At 48.2% G+C, this 23,045-nt stretch overlaps 1 long non-coding RNA gene across 1 annotated transcript in view; it reads left to right on the top strand.

Annotated features, from left to right (window-relative positions):
• Nucleotides 1-864, top strand: part of LOC129388133 (uncharacterized) — a 29,745-nt gene extending 28,881 nt beyond the window's left edge. The window contains exon 3 of the long non-coding RNA XR_008615164.2: nt 447-864. This is a non-coding gene — a long non-coding RNA (uncharacterized lncRNA). The remainder of the gene's footprint in view (nt 1-446) is intronic.
• Nucleotides 865-23,045: the final 22,181 nt, after the last annotated feature.

Genomic DNA, 23,045 nt, shown 5'->3' with positions numbered 1-23,045 from the left:
ATAGTGCTGCAAGATTGCGCAACCTGTCCGTTTAAGGCAAGCAGTTGTGTGTATGAGGGCACTGGCAAGGCGACTTCACGACGACGACGATGTCATGACAACTGATCTACTCTGATAAATAAATGTGATAACCTGTCGCGTGACAACCTGGGTGGATTCGGGAACCTACCATAGAGTGCCTGGTAACAAGAAAACAATCTTCCGCGTTAAAAATTACGGCAGATCTAAGGCGGTTGCTGGAAGGAACTATAGGAGAAGCTTTCGAAAAAAAAAAAACCGTTTCAATTAAATGATTTGCAAAGAGACATGATACGTGGAATCTTATTTTATGCCCATGTACGGACAAGAAATTGCTCCAGTTGTTCCCCATCGCAAGAGCTTTGTGTCCCTTGGCTTTTTCGGATAACACAAGCGCAACTGTACATGTTCTGCTGCGTGCTTTGCAGCACAGCGATTACGTGTGTGCCCAGCAAGACGGCCAAACGCAAGGACTCCCGCCATGCAATCAACGTGACTCACAGGAGCGCGGATTACGTCGTCTTCCGCAACGGCCTACTTCTCGTACCACAATCACCAGAGTGGGTCCATTTTGCTTATACATTGAATACCGGTCGACCCACTATAATCAGCAATAAACCGACCGTGACTATACGCAATTAACTCCGGTAAGATGAGATACGGAGCTCCGGTTTTAATAAAGGGATTACTCGCTCTCGTAGTCGTTTAGAGTCCTTGCAGTGATGCCATTTAAGTGTCGTTTGTTGTTCCATTCTGCAATTGCGTAGAGAACAGGAACAGTCACCAGCACGGGGAAGTACAGAAAGCTACATAGATGTACTTTTTATATGCCTGCCATACTGTGGGTCGGCTCGTTGTGAACGGTTTGTACAATAAAATACATTATCGAGCGAAAGGAATTGCTACATATCGGCCCGGCAGCGCACTACTTGGCCACATGCAGCCACGATGCGTAAATGCATCACAGGTTGGAGGGGTTTTTCTGCTTCGGCGCCGCTTTTTGATCTTTTCCTGCTATACAGTAATACAATGGCGCTAAAGACCGTAAACAAAGAGCTTTTCATTGTGTCGTTTCCTGATGGATGGTGTCGTTCCTAGGTGTCGGTTCTAGAAGACATGCAATGCACGGCTCATGAGAGACACTGTGGAAAGCATCACATTAATTTAGACCAGCCAGCATTATTGAAGTTGTACCCACACCACCGTCCAAGAGCATTTTCGCATTTCACCCCCATTGGAATGCGACCGCCGCAAGCAAGATCGAACCCACGACCTTGTGCTCAGCAGCGCAACACCATAGCCAATGAGTCACCGCAGTGGGTATCATGGGCGACACTGCGGCTCTTCGAGCTATGGTTGCTCGCCGGAAACATGAACTGTGCTGACAAGTCTGTCCTCATTGCATCGACTTAGCAAGGCCTGGCGCATCGCTGTCGGCACATCGCGCTGGGGCCTACTGCAACGCGACATCGACTGAAGCACTATGTCCCTTGTTTAAAAATATCGAGGAAGTCTTCGTGTCTACAGAGAGAGCGGACAAAAGAAGACGAAATGGTACGTACAGCTAAAAAGCAATGTTAACGCTGATAGCATGTTATCGTGTTTCCCACTTAGTGGAGCTGAATGGAGTGTGATAAATGCCACGCGCCGCAGCAGCCTCTTACCGATCGAATGCGATACGCGCCGCCCGTGTCCAGAGAAACACCTGGTCCCTCTGCCCGTCCAAGAAGGAGGCTGTGGAGTTGCTCAGGTGTCGGTATTGCTCCTCGTAGCAGCGAGTCGCCTCGTTGTAGTTCTTCAGAGTCTGGTCCGTCCACCAGAGCTCCTCAATGCCCGCTGCCGACAGACGCGCCCCCGTGTGGCCGATGGCGTCGCTCAGAGCCATAGCTACCAGCACTCCGAGAGTGCCGTAGTTGAAAGGCTCGCCAGCCTCCGGATAGAAGAGCGGTGGCCCTGACAGCAACGTTGGCAGAAACAGCTCGGCGCCACTCCGAAGGGTCCACAGCTTCAGGTATGCTACGTCACCCGCCAGCTGGAGTCTGTCGATAGCCACAGGTGGAGCTTTTAGTTTACGCCATGCTGTTCAACCCGCACGGCCCCTTCTCAACCATGTGAGGTTTAAGAAACAAAGAAGAGGAATGTGCCATCCGTTCCTGTTATTAGTGTGCGCTGTTCATTTTCGTGCACGATACAGTTCTCCACAACAATGTAAAGCAGCCCGAAATAGACGATAACCGTTTGTTAAAATATATCGACTCCATTTATTTTGCCCTGCTTGACATGCAACGATCTAGATCTGCATCAACTACTCTAACCAGGCTTTTCTAGTTATTGTTGTCCAGATGTCTACTTTTCTAACGCCGGTCGCCTTCCTGAAGTTCTTCGGATACATTAAATATTGTTCTAAGCCTTGTTCCCTCTATAGTAAAGAGCTCAAAAAGTCTAGTGAGTGTAGGTAGTAGATTTTCAATTTAGACGGTCAAATCTTTTATTGATAATGTTGCAAGAATTTCGTAATGCGTGAAAATTTTAAAAAGAAATCTCAAGGGCCGCATTTTCAACTCCGTAATGAATAACGCTGTCACGATTCTGTAAACTGCACCTATTCAGATATTTAAAGCGCACAAAGCTCTAATATTGTCGAATTTAAATATTCCACTAATTTGTGATGAGGGCTTTTCAGACCTATTCTTACAATTTTACATATCACCTCACACATCAAGTTTGCCGTTTTAGGCGCTTCAGCAGATGCAGTTTATACAACAGCGATACGCACTTTTACGCATTTGTAAACCTCTTGCTTCAACTTTTCAACAGATTTTCGCCAAGATGCGTGAGGTCCATCTTCAACGCAGTACTACTTCTTGCAGTTGTTAAAATTTAACTTTCTCTATCAAATGGAAATTCATTCAAATTGAACTAGCGCTTTTTTCATGAGAGCATTCCTGCGTATCTTATGCATATGAATAAAGAAATTGAAGTTGGCCAGGAGTTCCCTTCATATCCGAGATCATTTAAGTACGCTGACATCTAGGTGGTCCGGACTGAAGCTGGCCGCTGATTAATCCGCTAAATAATAATGTTTTACGCTCTAGCTCTCTGAACAGTACGTGTATATTACGACCACCATATCACAATGCCACTGCGGTAGCCAAGACCACTGCGCAAAGTATCGCAGCATCTCGAAACCCGGACGCCACTAATTTCAAGATAGTTGCCAATGACTTTGCGTGTGCTCAGCACTTCTCCCTCACCAAGTAACTGCCGTTTTTCGCACACAAATAAATAAGCGCGCTGTTCTCATTTCCGCTATGTAACTTCCAGACGTTTGTTTTCCAGAAATACCCACACTGGCTTGATTTACAAGAACAGGCACCTTCACACTTAAGGAGAACATTCTCGCTGCCTAAGAAAACAAACTCGCTATTTCGACGAAAGTGTAAAGCAGTGGCGGCTTGTGCTGTCAGTCATCATCTTCAGCATAACTTTTGTCAACGAAACGCTCAATGAAGGCGCCTCCCAGCAATCTCCAATTACCTCTATCTTACGTTAGCCCACTACACCAGAATCAAGGTAAATAGTGATGATATTAGAACAATGTGTTCAACTACTCCTTAAAGTGGCCAATTACTGTTCCGACAAATGGTTGTATTTCCGTCACGAAGTGCATGGACCTTCCCGGTGTGTTTGCACCTGGGCTGGTAATACAGGCCTGTTCGCTCCTTACACCTTTGTCTCGTTGTCATCTTCGGATACTCCTTTAAGCCGGAAAAATGGTGTGTATTGAACGGGGCTCGAACCGATTATTTTAAGCCACAAATCTGGCACACTTGCTGTATTCAACGCCGATATGTGACACCACGCTGCATGCAGTAATATTTTTTCGTTAAGCTCAGTCCTCACCACCGTGGTTTCCATTGGCAAGCTTCTTGCTACACCTTGCACACACACAAAAGTGTTCCCAAAAGATGAATAGAGCACTGAATCAATATGGTAGCTTGCAATATGTACTTGCAGTGTAATAGTTTCGTTGTTCTACTAAGAATACTTGTCAATCGCTGATGTTCCGTGATCATGAAATTCGGTGTCCAGCTGAGGTTTGATTTTCGCAAGTGGCTCTTCAGTTTCCTTACGCGCGCTGTTCTCAAATTTTGAAATGAATGATTTGTCACTGTAATACCTTAAACTTTTCGGTTATTAATGTAAAAGTCTTATGCCCAATTAAGCGAAGTCGGTGGGAACGACAGATGGTACCAAAATGGTCGACGGCGCAAAGAGTAAAGGCACGTCAAGAACTTCTCGGATTGACGGCGAATTGCTCGAGGAGGTTCCTGTAAACAAAGTAAATTAATGACTTCGAAAAGAAAATTTGGTACATTTCTGTTCGGGTAGGAAGACGAGCACGCTACCCCGACGCCACGGTGGTTCCGCGGTTCTGGCTAACTAAAGATGTGCCTAATGCGTGCGTCATTGCACAAGTCACATCGCAGCCATCTGGCTGACCAAAGGGGTGGCTTAAGGCGCGCTTCATTGGCCGCATGACGGGGCAGCCAATGGGGAGGAGGTGGCGCCACGTCATGAGTGTATAAAATGAGAGCGTTCATGACGTCCCAAGGTCTACAAACGGTATGTTTTCGCATTTCCACACGTAAGCATTCACAAGTGTCTCTGCCGAATATTTTAACTTTCTTTCGTGTAGTATGACATAAAAACTTGTATGCGTATCCTTACTCTTCGCACTGTCTTTAGGCCAACGTTTAACAAATAATTATCGGCGTTCGAAAGGACTCAAAGGCGGAACAACAATGTCCGCTAGGCTGCAGCCAAAGATAAAATACTGGCCCCCGTAACAATATAACTCGCGTGTTTCACCTCCGGACACACTCAAATGCCACACGGAAAAGGCGTGTTTCAATCTGAGCGCATGACGTGCGCGTCGGCTGTATCCTGCTTCGAGGCTGCTTACTTGCCGTAGAAGCCGTATTCTTCGTTGCCAACCTCCCTGCGCATCTGCGTGTCAAGTTGGGCCGCCTCGATGTAGCTGTTGACGAAGTCCGCGGGCGGCCTGCTCAGCTTCGAGTAGTTCATCTGGCGGCTCTGGGCCACCGACGCGTCCGAGATGTTCGGGTTGATTGTGATCAGGCGCACGTTTCTCACCTGTAAACGTGTCCGTCTGTGACTGATCATGCAAATGTAGGACTAAACATTGCATATTCAACTTGCCAGACTCACAGTCTGAACCATCACTGTTTTGTAGTATTTCTCGGTGCAAAAGTATGTAAGGACATCTAAGATTAAGACAACTTCCAGACATTATGTCATCACTAAAGCATCACCTTAACAGCCATATGAAAACGATTATTGCTGCCCTGGATTGCATTTTCTGTTCGTCGCCGTGATATGGATGCAGAACAATAGCGTTGTGTACTAAATATACACATTAGCTGAATTATCTGATTCTACAGTTCCCGCGCCATCCATTATTTCTCGTGGGTGACTTCAATATTCCTAAATTTAACTGGTCTAGACCTGTCCCGATTGTATCTGAAACATTACCTGGCGTTTCATCTTTTGCTGCCTTGTGCTTAGACTTTAACTTCACTCAGATCGTTTCCCAACCTACTAGGATTGGTCCTACATCGGCTAACATTCTTGATCTCATCTTAACAACAGCACCTGGACTTGTACACTCGATTTCATACATGCCTGGTATAAGTGACCACAGCCTTATTCATTTCGTTATAACAACTTGCAACACGTGCCAGCCGTCGACAACAAAAACATTTAGAAATTACAAAAAAGGAGAGTATGTCTCAATTAATAAAGAGCTTGAACTATTCTTGGATGGCTGCATTCCAACATTTTTCGATCGTACAGTGGAAGAAAACTGGATTTTCTTTACATATAAAGTTGCAAGTCTCATCAACAAACACATGCCGTTACAAAATATTTCAGGTAAACAACGGGCACCTTGGTTTAACACAACATTAAAGAGGCTACTGTACAAAAAAAGCGTCTTTTTCGTTTAGCGAAGTCTGCAAACAGTCTTGCTCGCTGGCGTGTATATCGTCATAGTCTGTACTCCTATCGCATTGCTATCAAACATGCAAAATATTTTTTTCTGCAGAGCACACTTCCTTTTCTTCTTTCCACCAACCCTTCCAAGTTCTGCAACTTTGTTAAACCTGCACAAAGCCGTGCCATTTTTCTTGTTGACTCTGCCGGGCACGTGCTGCGCAATGAGGAATGTTGTACTGTCCTGAATGACGTCTTCGCGGGTGTGTTAGGAAGTCAACTGCCGTTGTCCCACCGCAGCTGCATAATCGCGATTTCTTTCCCATAGATGCAATTCTAGTCGACATTGAAGGAACAGCTAAATTAATTGAGAAACTAAAGATTTCGTCTTCATGTGGTGATGATGAAATTAATTCGAAGTTTCTGAAGAACACGAAAGTTTACTCTTCAGTTTTTCTGTAATACCTCTTTACACAGTCTATTGAATCTAGTACGCTGCCATCAGATTCGAAAGTCGGGAAAGTGGTGCCAATCTTTAAATCCGGGAACACGCATTCTCCTCTCAATTATCGATCAATTTCTTTAACCAGTATTCCGTGCAAACCTTTAGAACATATAATTTAGTCTCATATCTTGAATCAAATGACTTTTTTACCTCCTGCCAACATGAATTCCGGAAAAACTATTCCTGTGAAACACAGCTTCTGTTATTTACTAATCACATCGCAGCAGCTCTAGACCAAGGCTCCTTTCTTCATGGTGTTTTTCTTCACTTTTATAAGGCTTTCGACAAAGTACCTCATGAACTACTCCTACTAAAAATCAGCACTTTGAAAATTGACCCAAACATCCTCAAATGGATCGAATGCTTTTTATCTAACCAAACCCAATATGTTATCGCTAACAAACACGCTTCCTCTCCTTGTCCTGTTAAATCTGGTGTCCCTCGAGGTTCCGTTTTAGGTCCACTACTATTCCTGATCTCCATAAATGATCTTCCAGATAACATTGACTCTAATATAAAGCTATTTGCAGACGACTGCGTTATATATCGCGAAATAAATAACCCTAATGATACACTTGCCCTTCAATCTGACCTAAATAAAGCATCTCAATGGTACAATAAATGGTTAATGACCCTTAACATCAGTAAATGCAAGTAAATGACATTTTCGCGAAGCACTAATGCCTCAATGTCTTCAGAATACAGAATTAATGGCATCGGACTAGAGCGCGTGTCTGCATACAAGTATCTCGGTGTCTACATATCTGATGACTTGTCATGGCATGCTCACATTGACTACATCATAGGTAATGCAAATCGCACTGTCGGTTATTTCCGACGCAATTTTTTCCAAGCTTCACAAAGCCTAAAATTAATGCTTTATCAAACTTTCGTTCGTCCGAAACTCGAATACGCGTGTGCAGTTCGGGATCCGGCACACCACACTCTCATTCAATGCATATAATCCCTTCAGAATCGATCGGAACGTTTTATTATGTCGAAAGTATTCACGTACCGCTAGTGGCTCGCAGATGAAATCGTCACTTAACCTTCCTAACCTTCAAACTCGGCGCAACATCTCGCGCCCTTGTTTATTCCGCAAAGTGTTCCATCACCGTTCATTGAATCAGCAACTCATATCGCAGCCAGTGTACTTATCCTCCCGTATAGATCACAGCAATGAGGTAGCTCTTCCTCTTTGTCGCACTGACATGTTCCTGCATTCTTTTATGCCGGAAACCTGTTCCGAGTGGAACCACCCTCCCACTTATATCGCCACCTTAGCCGATGCATCATCATTCAAGACCGCTGCGACAGATCATCATTTAAAATGACTCGAATTTTGCTGTTTTTTTCCTGTTATTTTGCTGCTCTTACTGTCGGTTTATCTTATCCTTGTCCATATAGGCTTGAATGCTTTTTTGTTTGTAAACCATGTACCCACCCACTCTGTAATGCCGATTGGGCCCTGAGGGTATGATAATAAATAAATAAATAAATAAATAAATAAATAAATAAATAAATACTCGAAAGTACCGTGCTCTACTGCTCCCGAATAACCGCTTTTTTTTTCAGTCAACATGGTCTACGCACCATACAATTTTCTTGTGTCAACTTATACAACAAACCTATTAAATTCAATTCAGTTTTACTTTTAGCATAGCGCCTTTATCTTCAAGCTGAATCCAAATATATTATTTCGTACAGCAGCTTTTCACGACTTTGCGACTTCTCATGGATGTCATGACATCTGACAACATAAGTTATGAGAACGGTGGCTTTCTAAACTATGAAAAAAAATATACACGAAAAAAGAACGTACCAGTCGGTTCTTTGAAATTTGATCACGTGGTGCGACTAAGCAGCGAAGTGAATGAAAGTTGACTGCTCAGGACACTTGAGATAATTAAGCGTGCCTATGGCGCAAGTACCAGCAATATTCGGCCGCTTCTTGGCGAGTTTAGTGATTTGCATTTCACGAGGTGGCGCAAACACTGCTGCACAGCGGATGCTCTTAACCTCTGCTGCGTCGCTTGAAAACGAAACCGCGTTGGCACCCAACTACGACTGTACACTGTCATTCCGTTTGCTGGAGGCAGGCAAACCGCCTGGTGTGTCAAACGGCGCGCTGTACACGCTGCCATTGCATAAAATGTGGCCCCTAATCTTGTCTCAACGAACGGTTGCGGGAACATGCGTACAACGGTAAAACCAACAATGGGAGCAGCCTCGCCATCCACTGCGCCAATCGTGGGTGCAAGCCAGTACTTCAAGACACTAAGATACTGCGCCGATATCGGAAGAATCAAGCACGTGAAATTTTTGAAACGTTCACGATGATGCGCGAAGTGCCGTTATGCGTCAGCATCCCTTCAGTCGCCCTCACCGACAAAGAACAGATATCTGCTTGGCTGCTCATTTTTTATGTTAGTTTTTACCTTTGGACCCCTCAGTAGCTATGGCGTTGGGCTGCTGAGCACGAGGTCGCGGGATCGAATCCTGGCCACGGCGGCCGCATTTCGATGGGGGCGAAATGCAAAAACACCCGTGTACTTAGATTTAGGTGCACTATAAGGAACCCCAGGAGGTCGAAATTTCCGGAGTCCTCCACTACGGCGTGCCTCATAATCAGAGAGTGGTTTTGGCACGTAAAACCCCATAATTTAATTTTTAACCTTTTGACCCATGCGTGACTGGTATGTTAATCCCTGCCCCCTTTTTGTTTCCCTCTCCCCTCCCTTTCCAAGCTATATATTTGCGCACGCACAATAAAGCAATGGCAGTCAGCGCTTCTTCCTTCTGTCCGTGTTTGTAGCGATTATTTTTTACCATGGGGGGTACAAAACACTTTTTTTTAATCTGTGCCTGACGGAACTTTGCTACCTCCTATTCGCTGCATAGTTCTTTTGTTCGACTGTGCATTTGATGAAACCTTTCCTTTAATTCAGCGACAAAGCTACGCAACTAAGCAACCTTAAACGGAAACAAAGCTTTATGGTGTTGGTGTTCGCATTAATAGCGTAATGTCTCTGCAAGAGAAGACAGCCGTGAACGGTGTTTTCGACAAGCGAATAAAATTTGAGCGGGCGGCTTTATTTGTACCAAGGAGAAGAAACCCTTGCTTTATCAAGAGTGTTAGGGTCACAGTTTTCATATGAGCTCTTTAGGGAGAGCGTCCGAATTGAGTCACGTTACGAAAAGGTATCGTGAGCTTATGTACGCATAACGGCCGTGTCATGCCCTGATGCACATGGCAGGATGTGCAGAATAGAGTCCATGAAGGATGGAAAAACTAGGAGCGAGCGTGAATGAGAAAAACTGAGGCCACATAAAGCCGGACTAGCACGTGAACAGGCCGTGGTGGGCTTTAGAGCCTTCCACCGCTTATCTCAGCGCGTGTTCTTCCGAAAACGGGTGCGACAGCAACGCGTGAGTGCCGCACTTGCGCACTGCAACGAAGACGCGTGTGTTCACTAGAAACCGAGCAAGTTCATCGGCAGAAAATGTTCCAAAGCAATTGGCAAAGCAGTGACAGAATCAAAGTTCAGTGTCACGTGGTGAGTCTGTTGCTGGTGGCACGGGAGAGAGAAAAATCGGTGTAAGGGTGGCGTCGCGGAGAGTTCACTTGCGGAAGCTGGTTTTTTGACGTGAGGCTTCCTGTTAGTTCATTTGCTTCATCTTTTGTTTAATATTTGGGATGCGGGGTCTTGAACAGACACTTGGCACCCGATCCTTTCACGAGAACAGATGAGAGCAGCTTTGAATATACGCTTGCTGCCTCTATCGATATTCCTCTGTAGTCAAACGCGAAGAGTTCCTCACGCAATGCTAGAAGGTGGTTCAAGGAAGGGAGGGCATCGGACTGTGGATTTAGCAGAACGCTGAAATGTTTCCGTCAAATATAAAGCACGCAGCATGGGTCTTGACGCCAAACTGATGGGCGGACTGATGGGCGTGGGTTTTGCCAGCATTTCCTTGGAAGTGGGGTTGGGTGACAGATATCGCGAAAGTTATTTTTGCTTTTCTGCAGCGTCTACTCTCGGCCCTGGGATCAGAATAATGGTATTTTATTGTTCTACAAAAGCAAACTTCGTTCGTTACTGTGTTCTCTACGCATTTATACTGCCAGTCCTCGACCAAGTTACCCTGCCCATGGCAGGGTAACTATGTCCTTGGGCCATATAACGTAAAACTATTCCAATATGTTTCTATTCCAATCTCCTGACGTTAAATTTGCGTAACCACCGACGCAAGCACCGGGTGGTCACCCGCAAGGTTGTCTGAACACACCAATAAAACGCTCTCCTCGTTCATAGGAGGTCACTTTTGTTTGCTTGAAAAACGAATAACATTGCCTACACTGAGCGGCTTGTCGTATCTATTTGGCTGACAAGAGGCGAGGAGAACGCTCAAGTGGAGAGGGATTCAATGGGGCAGAGCCAGTGCACTCAAAATCGATAACGGTAGGAAGAGGGTGGTGCCGGCGTCTGCGATTGGTCGGCTTTCCCTTACTTAGCTTGCGGTGGCTGGTCGAAAATCGCGGCGGCATGCAACGGAAGCTTACGAATGACGCTAAAAGGGACACTCAGCAAAGAAGAGTTGGAAGAATGAGGTGGTAAACGTGCCGAAAGTTCTCGAAAACGTTACACGGCCACGCAAGAAGTTTTATTATGCGCAAATACACCCATGCTCTCCGGCAGGTGCGAGTAGCCAGCGCCTGAGCGATCGGCGGCAGCCATCTTTTATTCCTTTCGGAACGGGGCAGCCTGCGGCTATTCAGAAGAAAATTCAGTTTTGTTCGAGATATTAATGCATCTTTAATGCGTACATGTCATTTTGACGCGGTGAGTTTTCGCGGTTTTGTGACGTCGCGTGACAGACAGATGAAGTGGGGGTGGTCGAAAAAAGTTTTTGACCAATCGTGGAGGGCTGATAGCAGAATTGTAATAGAAAAGTTCGGAATAGTTTTACGTTATAGCGCCCCTTGTTTACTTTAGGCCAGCTACTAACTGTGACGTGGCAACAAATTATACTCAGTGACTTCGGCACCATTTCTTCAAGGGCACTATAGCGAGCTCTGGTACTGGTTTTGCACACGGAGACAATGCATATCCTGTTTTGAAAAGCCCTGAATATTGCCAACTTGGCGGTGATGTGCAGATGCATTGTCTCTGCGTGTGTTGAATGGAAGTATTCTGTTCACGATAAACAATAACTGATTCGTGCTGGTGTAACATTTGAGCTCTTACATTACTGGTGTTAGGGCATATAGAATCTACGCTGGTATATTAACAAACGCTGCGGCAAAAGGTCCAGAGCAGCGCGATTGAAGCCTTCGCGATGTTCGTCGTCTTCGGCCTCTACGCGCTGATCGCACCACGATAGAGGTCTCCGGCCCGGCATCCCTGTGTTGCTTAAGGCTGAGTGGGTGGATTTTGGTGGTAATACTTAAACCCAGAAATGTGTACGAGTTCAATAACTGCGGCAGCACCGACACGGATGGGGCACCCAGTGGAGAAACTTCACAGGTACGGCTCTCGACAGTGGCCAATGTAAAGGTGTAGCAGCTTTCCGCAGTGGCCCACGTGACAAAGGGCGCCATAGGAGTACGAGGAACGCAGGGTGGACGTGAGCGTCCAGGTAGCGGAGATCCTACAGCTATTTGAGCAGCCCGTGCATCCAAAAGACGATCACGAGCACATAGGAGGAGGTCCAGGGCACATGAGGTCGAAAGTAGTTGAAGGACAGGAGCGGGTCGCTGTCATACATGCGATAGAAGTGTGAATATCCGGCGGTGTCATGGCGTAAGAAGTTGAAATCAAAGGTGGCAGAAGTCAATGTAGAGTCGCAATTACGGTGGACTTCGGAGCATGCATATCGAGCATGTAGAAGCACTCGTTCAACGAGTGAAATAAGCCATCGTGAAGTGGTGGTGAGTGGAGCAGCTCCGGAGGAGATCGCCAACAGCTCTGGCAAGAAAGAAGCGGCCGGTACCTGTCAGGAGCTGGCGAGGAGCACCGTGATGACTGATAACGTCGTGACGAGGAAAATCGCTGTCGTCGGTGGCGGAGCTCATAGGGACCGGCTGTGCGGAAGTGTAGCAAGTAGCCGAGCCAGTGTTGATGACAATTCATTATTTGCCTGGGGGCGACATCGGCGATGGGTCGAGAAGGCACAGTCCTACGCGGAAAAATGTGTTGGCGGGGATGTCAACCGGGTGCAGGCAGCTAGATCGAAGCTGGGTAGATTGCTTGTGGTGTTGACGCTGCTCGCAGGGCCAGCAGTCTTTAGTTTCATGCTCGAGTCCTCGCTCTGGTCTGCACCAGGTCAGCGCTCAACTCCCCTCTAAATACCAATTACGACAGCTGAATAGCGAACGCCAGACAACCGGACTATGACGGTATGTAGTGTCAGCCACGTCTGTTGATACTGCCCTAGTCTCTGGTACGAAACTAAATTATACTAAACCTCACTGTTTACCACCACTTGAAGAATTAACTAGTCAGGTGTTAAATTTGCTCTAATCCACCAATTGCTGAAATTTCCACTCCGATGTATATATCTACCATTCCCCTCGCCTGTCCTGATCACCGCAGCATCAACGCTATTCACTGCTGTAGATCAATGACCGCACCTCGCAAAATTATGCAATGCAGCTCTGGGAGGTGACGCTGCACGGACGACTCAGATCGCAAATTTCCTCTTGACTTTCCTGCCATGTGCCACTGAATTTATGTCATCGTTGCTGGAGCACCTGTTACAGCTCTATTAGATACAATGAGGTGCCCAAGTATCCGTAATGAGCACCGGCACCGCGCTTGTGTGGCGCTTCACAACCGACGACTCACCTGCCGTCCGTGTTACCAACGGGAGTACAACTACCATAGTCCCAGCTACCATAGTCGGGATGTCTGCACTGCCCAAAAAAGAAGTGAGGCGTGCAGACAGGACACAAGAGTAGAGAAGTGGACAACACGAACGCCATTCGTGTTGTCCGGCATTCGTGTTGTCCACTTCTCTACCCTTGTGTCCTGTCTGCACGCCTCACTTCTTTTTTGCATAATGAATCCTTACCAACTAGCTCAGCTTTCTGTCGTTCTAAACACTGCCCACTTTATCATTTCCGGTCCCCCTATGTCATTTCTCTTCGTTGTCGTTGGCCACAGCCCTCACGGTATTGCCCTTGTCATTGGCTTTCTAGCACTGCACTCTGCGCTTATGGGTGGCTCGATGGGTTTTCTGCGTCTATCCTAGTGCACTACTGACGATGGCGCAGGCCACCGCATGACAATATATCAACCTTCCTGGTGTTAACAAAGCAAAACGTAGAATGGACACGAGACGAGAAGACGGCACCACAAGCGCAGTCTTTCAACAACGTTTATTCATGCTATTCTAGCAAAATATATAAGCCTGCATTGCAATAAAATATTCTACGCATGACAATATATCAACCTGTACTGAAATAAAAAAATTATAGACTGACAATTAGCATTTAACTTGCTTTATAATTTCTCCGTTGAACTGTGTCCGCGGTAATGGCTGCCAGAAAGAAACAAACACTGCAACGCCTTTTGTATGCCCAATGAGCAATGTTCTAATACCCCACCCCACTCGCTTGGCTAGAATATGTGGTTCAACGTCCTGCGGAGGTGCTGCTAGCTCAAGTCGAACCGCTTCCATTGCTTCTGAGCTCGCGCTACGGTGTGGCCAGGCCCTAGCTACTCCCAACGTCTTACTTTTAATTGGTTTGCATAGACAAACTACCCCGCTCTTTTGTCAGGGAATCCAAGCAACGGCTACACAGACACGCTGTTCTCTGACGCCATGCATGTTCTTTTATTTTTTTTGAAGCAATGCGTCAGTCGTCTATGTCAGAACGGCTGATTTGGCAAAGCGTGCTCTGGAACCGTGTCTCGAACCAGCAGTGCCCCCGGAAGTACTCACGCACGTCTGAGCTCAGAGTTACTCTGTACGCTCCCTGTCGGGTCATGCATGCTGTAAGTTCACCGCAACGCACCGCTTCCGCGATCTATTGACCAGTCTGGTGGATGCCTGCGCGCGCTATCGTCAGTAACCCTGCTTGTTCGCTGTGACAGTGCGTCCTTCGTTTAACCCACAGACGCACCTTCCTGATGGCTTCAAGACGGGAGGGCAGCTCGAGCCAATGGGCGCGGTTCATGTGGTCGACGACCCCGTCCAGGATATCGTCGAACAGCTTTCGGCTAGCCTCAACAGCCGTGTTGTTGATGGTCAGGTTGGCCACCAGGGAGGGCCACGTGTAGAACAGGAACTGGCGCGTCGTGTTCAGGCACATGATGACCACGTCGCGCGCATGCTGCTGCTCGTAGCGCCGGAAGAAGTCATAACGCAGCACCTCCATCACCACTTGCACGGTGATGTAGGCGGTTGCGTTGCGAAGGCCGCCACCCATCACGATTTCCATGACGGTCCTGCGAACGGCTATCACTCGTAAGTGGCGTACAGTATTTCGAATCATCTTGACAGGATATATTTTCTCAACGTTTTGTACAGACCCACACTAGACAAGCATCGATGAATGTAGGCGTGAACTTGCTGACGAACTTTATTGAAGGGAAAGGCGCGATCATATAAACAAGATAACGGAAAAGCAAGTAAAAATGTAAGATAATTACAAAAAAAGAAGCGAAATGACATGACAATCAGATCGTACGCACCTCAGCACTGTACAGGGTGACCCATCTCTCATGCACCGAGTTTTATAAAGAAACAAAAAAAAATGGATTATTCTACGTGAATGAGGGTCTTGTTGAGGGTCTTGTTGAAAAAGCGCAAGTAATTTTGTTTAGTCCCTGACATTCACTATTTCATTAAACGTAATTATCCACCTTTTTGTTTGTTCGATTGTCAATGTGTCAATTAGGCGGTGGTAGAGAACTGTAAGACACGTAAAGGTGAAGTATTTCCAGCAAGGCATTTTCCGGCAAATGGAGAACACCTGCGAAATATGAAAAATACCATCCCAATGCGCACCCGTGCGCCCGGAATAGCAGCGCTATCAAACGCTGTGCGTCGGAAAGCAAGCCTTTCGGGTGTTACAGGGCCGAACAGTGGTAATAACAGCACGCGTGCTCTTTCCATGACGCGCGAACAGCTCTCAGCGGTCGTTGCGTATCAAGATCAAGGAAATGCATTCCATGCGCACAGTTGCACAGTAGCATGGTATTTCTCATATTTCGCGGGCTTTATCTATTCGCCGGAAAAACCACAATGTCTACATTATTGAAGCACCTCATTTTGACGTGTGTTACTATTCGCTATAACGACCTAATTGGCATCTTGGCTGTTAGGAGAACAATTAAAAAGCTAGACAGTTATTAGTTTCAATTTCAATTACAATTGGATGGGGGCGTATTCAAACTTATTGGTGGTTTCTCGACACGACTAAACATGTACTTGGTCTTACTTACGTAAAATAATGTTTTTTGAACGTCGGTGCATGATAGGTGGGACAACCTCTACATATTGCACAACACGTGTGTATTGTTTCCATAGGATGAATACTTTTTTTCTGTAAGTGAATTGACGAAACACTTACACATAGCTAATGTGTTCAATTTTTTTTTTTTTTTTTGCAAAAGTACACAAAGATGGGACGAGCTTGAATGGTTTTGTAGCTAGTTTCGGTAGCTCAAAATTGAGGACAAAGAAGATAGAGCGGCAAGATATACGCTGTTTATGAATCCTTCAATTCCGTTCGCCTTCATAACGCCTCAAAAACTTTGCCTTCGTAGAACTCTGCCTGCATTGCACTGCGGCACTGTGCTGTCTTTACGACTTCCTTGGAAGCGAGGCTATCCAAAAACTCGAGTTCAGTCACTTCCATTCACTTAATTGTGACTCGCCTTTCTGAAGGATTGGAAAAGAGCATTAATTGCTTGAGGAAAAGTGGTTTAAAATAGTTAATAGCATGTATTGCACAAAAAGATGTGGTTGATCTTTCATTGGAATCAGTAGAACACGAAAGTGAAGCGTGTCTTCACAGAAGCTGTTGCATGTTCGCTTCGTGAATTCACGGTCCGCTGCCGCGAAAGGCGCACGATTTGCGGCTCGGCTAGCGGGATTTGCTTGGCGTGCGCCTTCCTGCTGTCGAGTCGCTTCGGCGAAGGTACGAGCATTTTCGGCCGGCTCCATAGTGTCTTGGGGAGCCAGTTGAGCTGCGGCGCGCTCAGCTGCAGGAATGCGAGTATCAGAGTTTTGGCAGCGTGCGCCGCTAACCCGCGAAGGCGTTGTGCTTCACGCTGGCGCATCTCTCGCAGGACCAAAGCGAGGCTCGCCCGTCGACGTCGTTGCCTCTCTGCGCTGCTTATCGCAGCTGTTTTCTTATGTGGTGACATCGTAAGCGAAGCATTGGCGGCGTGTAAGCATCGAAGTTGCACTCCGTAAGCGACTGGGAGTCAGACTAATCGGACGCGAAAGACAAACCATGTGCGAAAGCTGCGTCATCACCTCAGCAGGAGGCCTACACAGCCTACATCAGGCTGTACAGCGTTGGAGCCTCCGCTGCGTTGAGGCTACCAAAGCTTTCACAGTCGGCGCCCGAAAGTGTCACGATGCAGTACTCAGTTTCAACGCTCCTAGATGGCGGTGCCATCCCTGTCAAGAGAGCATGGATGGCACGGACGTGACGCGGTCGCGCCGACGTCACATCGTTTACAGGAAGTTGATGGTGGACCCCGGCATAAAACACCTTCGTGTTAAAATAACTCGTACGTAAGTTCCGTACATGGGTGTCTTGGTTGTCTCCTTACTGCGTCACTTGCACGCTGCAATTCTTTTCATTGCCTGAATGGGTATTGACCCTTTTCGCGGTGATCGCGCGTGCGCTGCCATGTTTGATCACGTGGTGACGGGTCCATTTCTTACCTCAACTGCCTCCGTTGCCTCCGCGTTTACGATGGGGTGTGTATGACGCCGATGCGACTTAGCAAACCTCTGTTTCGCGAGATATCGTATACGGTGACTGGGTGGACGACACGTCGTTTTGGTCACAGCTTTGAAAGCTGATCAAGCTATGTTCAAAAGGCGCGAGCAGCGTACATATGGTGCTTGTTTGAAAAGTTAGGCTAAATATGTATTCCAAGCTATCCAAACTTTCCTCGTGAATTGAATCAAGATTAGCGTTTTGCTCTTCGTTCTTATTTGGCAAATATATTGAAGCAGCGGCTTGTCACATTACTACCTCAGTAAATTCCCTTGGTGCGGTCACTATCTGATTATTTCTGCCTAATCGCTCGAGGGTGTGCTCAGTTCCGATGGATTTGATCTGTGTGCAAGGCATGAAACGTAGCCGTTTTGTACATTGTGTAATGGGTGTACTGAACAGTTCCGAGGGTAACGTCTGTTCGTAACCGAGAAGGCAGGTGACGCAGAGCAGGAACAGCTGGTTGCCCGAACGGCTTACACTCGTGCTAAGCACTGGCGATCAGGCTGGCCCACTGGTTGCACAGCAGCCATGGAAGAGACGATCTGGCTGGCCTTGTTCTTGTGCTCTTCTTCTTCATTGCAATTACCCCCGGTGCAAAAGCGGAGCCATCCTGGTGACTTACGACGTGGAGACGAGCGGGTCATGGAATTGTTTCAGGCGGCGAACGTGAACAACATCCCGTCCACAGCGGCGTTTGTCGGATGTCGATGTAAGCGGCTCTACGACATAGTTGACCGGAGAGGTGCGTTCGACGATGCGGTATGGTCCATCATACTGCGAGAGAAGTTTTGTCTAAAGTCCAGGCGTGGTAGAAGGCACGGACAACAAGACAAGTGTGCCGGTAGCGAAGTTCGGATTCGTAGCGTCGCCATCACGATTGGCTTTTTGTCGTTGTTGGTCGGCGGAGGTGAACTTTCGGGCTAATTGACGGCATTCCTCGGCGTATCGGGCGACGGCTGAAACGGGAGCACACTCTGACGCGTCTGTTGTATAAGGCAAAACCGTATCGATGGTATGGGAAAGACCGCGACCGTAGAGAAGAAAGTATGGAGTAAATCCTGTAGTACTTTGTGTAGCCGTATTATATGCGTACGTGACAAATGGGAGGATGATGTCCCAGTTTGTATGACCTGATGAAACGTACATGGCGAGCATATCACCAAGGGTGTGATTGAAACGCTCTGTAAGCCCGTTAGTTTGAGGATGGTACGCCGTGGTGGTCCGGTGAACTATGCGGCATTGAGCAAGCAGAGCTTCAACCACCTCAGCAGCTCCCGAGGCGGGCCATGACGAAGGATGAAACAATGGAGCAGAAAGGATGCAACGTCACTGGCGGTCGCTGCAGGTAGAGCAGCGGTTTCAGCATAGCGTGTAAGGTGATCAACTGCGACAATAATCCATCGTTTTCCAGCGGGTGTTAGCGGTAGCGGCCCGTACAGGTCAATTCCCACATGGTCGAAGGCTCGAGCAGGGCACGGAAGCGGCTGTAATAAATAAACCGTGGGCCAGATGAGGCGGAGATTTGCGGCGTTGGTATTGCGGGCACGAGTGGACAAACTTTTGAACAAAAGTAAACATTCCACGCCAGTATAGTAACGTTGCCGCAGGCGCTCATACGTCTTCAAATCGCCTGCGTGCGCACATTGTGAGTCAGTATGGAAAGACACGCACATGTCGGAACGCAAAGTCCTAGGGATAACCAGGAGCCACTTGCGACCATCGGGCTGGTAGTTGCGTCGATACAAGAGGTTATCCCGGACATCAAAATGGACAGCCTGGCGACGCAGGGAGCGGGAGATGGAAGATGCAGGCGAGCCAGAAAGGAGATCCAAAAGAGAGGCCACCCAAGGATCCTTGCGCTGTTCTGATGCGAAGGTGTCGATGTAGACCGAGGATACCACCTTAATTTAAGGTGGAGAGGGAGGCCGTGTCGGCTGGCAGTGGAGAGCGGGACAGAGCGTCAGCGCCAGTGTGCTTGCGACCTGAGCGGTATATGACGTGTATGTCGAATTCTTGAATGCGCAGAGCCCAGCGGGCAAGGCGTCCAGACGGGTCTTTTAAAGAGGATAACCAACAAAGGGCGTGATGGTCAGTAACCACATTGAAAGGCCTGCCGTATAAATAAGGGCGAAACTTCCCGAGTGCCCAAACGATGGCCAGGCATTCTTTTTCTGTGACGCTGTAATTGCGTACCGCTTTGGTCAGCGCACGACTGGCGTAAGCAACGACGTACTCGGAGTAGCCAGACTTGCGCTGCGCAAGGACAGCGTCAAGGCCAATACCACTGGCATCGGTATGCACTTCAGTTGGGGCGGTGGGGTCGTAGTGTCGAAGTATAGGTGGAGACGTCAAGAGACGGCGTAAGGTCACGAACGCGGTGTCACATGCAGGAGACCAGGAGGATAGGTCGTTGGCGCCACTTAAGAGCTGTGTCAGAGGTAATATTATCGAGGCAAAATTGCGAACAAAGCGTCTGAAGTAAGAACAGAGTTCTTTGAGTGTCTTAGTTTTCGGAAATTCTGCGAGAGCGCGAAGTTTTGATGGGTCGGGGCAAATGCCGCCTTGTGATACGACGTGACCTAGAATCATGAGCTTGCGCGCGGCGAACTGGCACATTTTTACGTTCAGTTGCAGGCCTGCGTTGGTCAAGGACGTCAACACTTGCCTAAGGCGAAGAAGACGCGTACTGAATTCAGGGGCGAACACAACGATGTCGTCGAGGTAGCACAAACACGTGCTCCATTTTAGGCCGCGCAAGATATTCTCCATCATTCGTTCAAACGTAGCAGGCGCATTTCATAGGCCAAATGGCATATCACATTAAATTCGTATAAACCATCTGGAGTAATGAATGCAGTTTTAGGGCGATCAACTGCTGACACCGGGACCTGCCAGTAGCCCGAGCGTAAATCCAATGAAGAGAAGAATTTAGCGCCTTGCAAGCTGTCCAAAGCGTCGTCAATGCGCGGTAGAGGGTAGACATCTTTTTGCGTTATCTTAAGACGGTGATAAGCGACGCAGAACCGAATGGAATCATCTTTTTTTGTGACGAGAACCACCGGTGATGCCCACGGGCTATTGGAAGGCCGAATGACGCCGCACTGAAGCATGTCGTCCACGTGCTCACTGATCATCTGTCGCCCCTTGGCGGATACGCGGTACGGGTGCTGCCGCAATGGCGCGTTGGAGCCAGTGTCGACGTGGTGGCTGACGGTTGACGAGCGACCCAGAGTAGGCTGAGCGACATCAAAAGAAGAGCGGAACTGGGCAAGCAGGTGAAGAAGCTGGGAGCGCTGCTCGGAAGTAAGGTCATCGGCAATGAAAGGTGTGAATAAGTGAGGTGATGGCGGAGCAGAAGTGGAAAGTGCACAGAAGTCCGTGAGCTCTGCATAAGAAGCATCCGGCACGTCGGTTATAAACATGTCATCAAGAGGCTGAACATGGCCAAGCGCTTCGCCGCAAAGAGCCATTAGGGCTGTAGGAAGCGGATTGCAGACAACGATGGCGCTGAAACCGGCTGAAATGTCAAGCGTGGCGAAAGGGAGAAGAACATCTTTGCGGGTCATGAACAGTTCTGAAGGAGTGAAGAAGACAGCGCCTTCAGAGACAGCGCCACAGAAGACGGGAACAACGGCAGACGAGTACGGTGGTATGGCGATGTATTCTCAAAGAACTAGCTTAACGGGAAGAGAAGTGGCGCCGACGAGGGGCACGTCACACAGAGGCGATAATTCGACTTCAGCACGTGCACAATTGATGACGCAGTTAGTTCGCGAAAGAAATTCCCACCCAAGTATCACGTCGTGAGAACATGACTTCAGAACCACAAACTCCACAATATAGAGAACGCCCTGAATAACAACTCTAGCTGTGCATGCTGCTGAAGGCTGAACTGGCTGGGCGCTTGCTGTGCGAAGAGAAAACCCAGAAAGTGGCGTCGTAACTTTTCATAAAGCGCGAGAGAGGCGTTCGTTTAGGACACGGCTGCTCCAGTATCAATTAGCGCAACGGTAGGGACGCCGTCAATAGTAAGGTCGACAACGTTCGAAGGCGACAATGGTGGACTTTTACAGATCGATGGCGACGCAGTTCCTGCCTCCTGAACTGCGGCGCTTAGTTTTCCTCTTGCGTGGGTGAAGGGCGCCGACGCATGGGGGACAACGAGCGGCGACGTGGGGAAGGTGAACGAAGTGTAAGGACCGGGCGCTCGGCTGGTGGCCTGTTCGACTGCCGACTAAAATAAGTGTCGTGGAAAGGTTGCACGTCCGCGTAGGGAGGTGACTGACTGCACAAACTCATCAGAGTGCAGCATGCGGCGGCGCCAGAGTCGTGCAACATGGCCGGGAATACCGCAGGCATAACATATGGGCCTGTTGTCTTGCGTGCGCCAAGAATTAGTAAAGGCAGGAGCAGGTCGATGAAAGGGATGATGAACGGGTGGTAGCTGCCGAGGATGTAGCGCAACGAGTGGTTGACGAGGAGGCTGCGCGGCGACGGATGCGTAAGTAAGTGGCGCGGTGACAGGGTACTGCTGATGCTGCATTGGTAGAGCCTCAGCAACTTGGTCTTCAATAACCCGCCGGAGCGTAGGAGCGAGCTGAGTAGGAGGCTGTTGCGGCAGCGGCTGCTGTTGGGGTAGCTCAGCGAGGGGTAGCAGAGAAAGCTGACGTGCAACTTCCTCCCGCACGAAAGCTTGGATTTGTGTGAGCAAGGGGGAGCGATCAGAGAAGGCTGTCATGGAAGAGAGGGCCTCGTCAGCCACTGAGGGGCGCCTGGTCAACTCGCGCTGCCTCCTCAACTCGTCGTAGCTGTGGCACAAGTTTATGAGCTCTGCTACGGTCCGCGGACTCTTGGCGATCAACATTTGGAAAATGGCATCGGCGATACCCTTCAAAATGTGCTTCAATTTGTCATTTTCGGGCATAGAAGCATCCACACGTTTGCATAGGTCGAGAACCTCTTCGATATAACAGGTGAATGTTTCACCGGGTTGTTGCGCTCACACTCGTAACCGCTGCTCGGCGCGCAACTTGTGGACGGCAGGGCGACCGAAAACTGCAGCGAAACTGGTCTTGAACGCGGGCTCAGGACTGAAAGTCGGCTTCGTGATTTTTAAACCACAGGTGAGCCACTCCAGCAAGGTAGAATATGACGGCATTTAACTTGGCGGTATCATCCCGTCGATTGTGCAAGCTCACCCGTTCGTACGTAGACAACCAGTCATTGACGTCCTGTTCATCCGTATCGCTGAAAACCGCTGGATGGCGCTGCGGGACAGTGCCAGAGAAGGCAACGGGGGGTGGCGGCGACGTCAGCTGGGGAGATTCAGGCATGACGGGAGGCAGAGTCTGAGACCGGAGTTCCAGTGTGTAGATGTTCTTGAATACCCCGCACCTTCCACCAATTGTAATGGGTGTACTGAACAGCTCCGAAGGTAACGTCTGTTCGTAACCGAGAAGGCAGGTGACGCAGAGCAGGAACAGCTGGTTGCCCGAACGGCTCACACTCGTGCTAAGCACTGGTGATCCGGCTGGCCAA

This window comes from Dermacentor andersoni, chromosome 10 (genome assembly GCF_023375885.2).
Source record: "Dermacentor andersoni chromosome 10, qqDerAnde1_hic_scaffold, whole genome shotgun sequence".
NCBI lineage: Eukaryota > Metazoa > Arthropoda > Arachnida > Ixodida > Ixodidae > Dermacentor > Dermacentor andersoni.
Note: the sequence above shows the minus strand (reverse complement) of the source record. Positions and strands in the feature narration are given on the sequence as shown.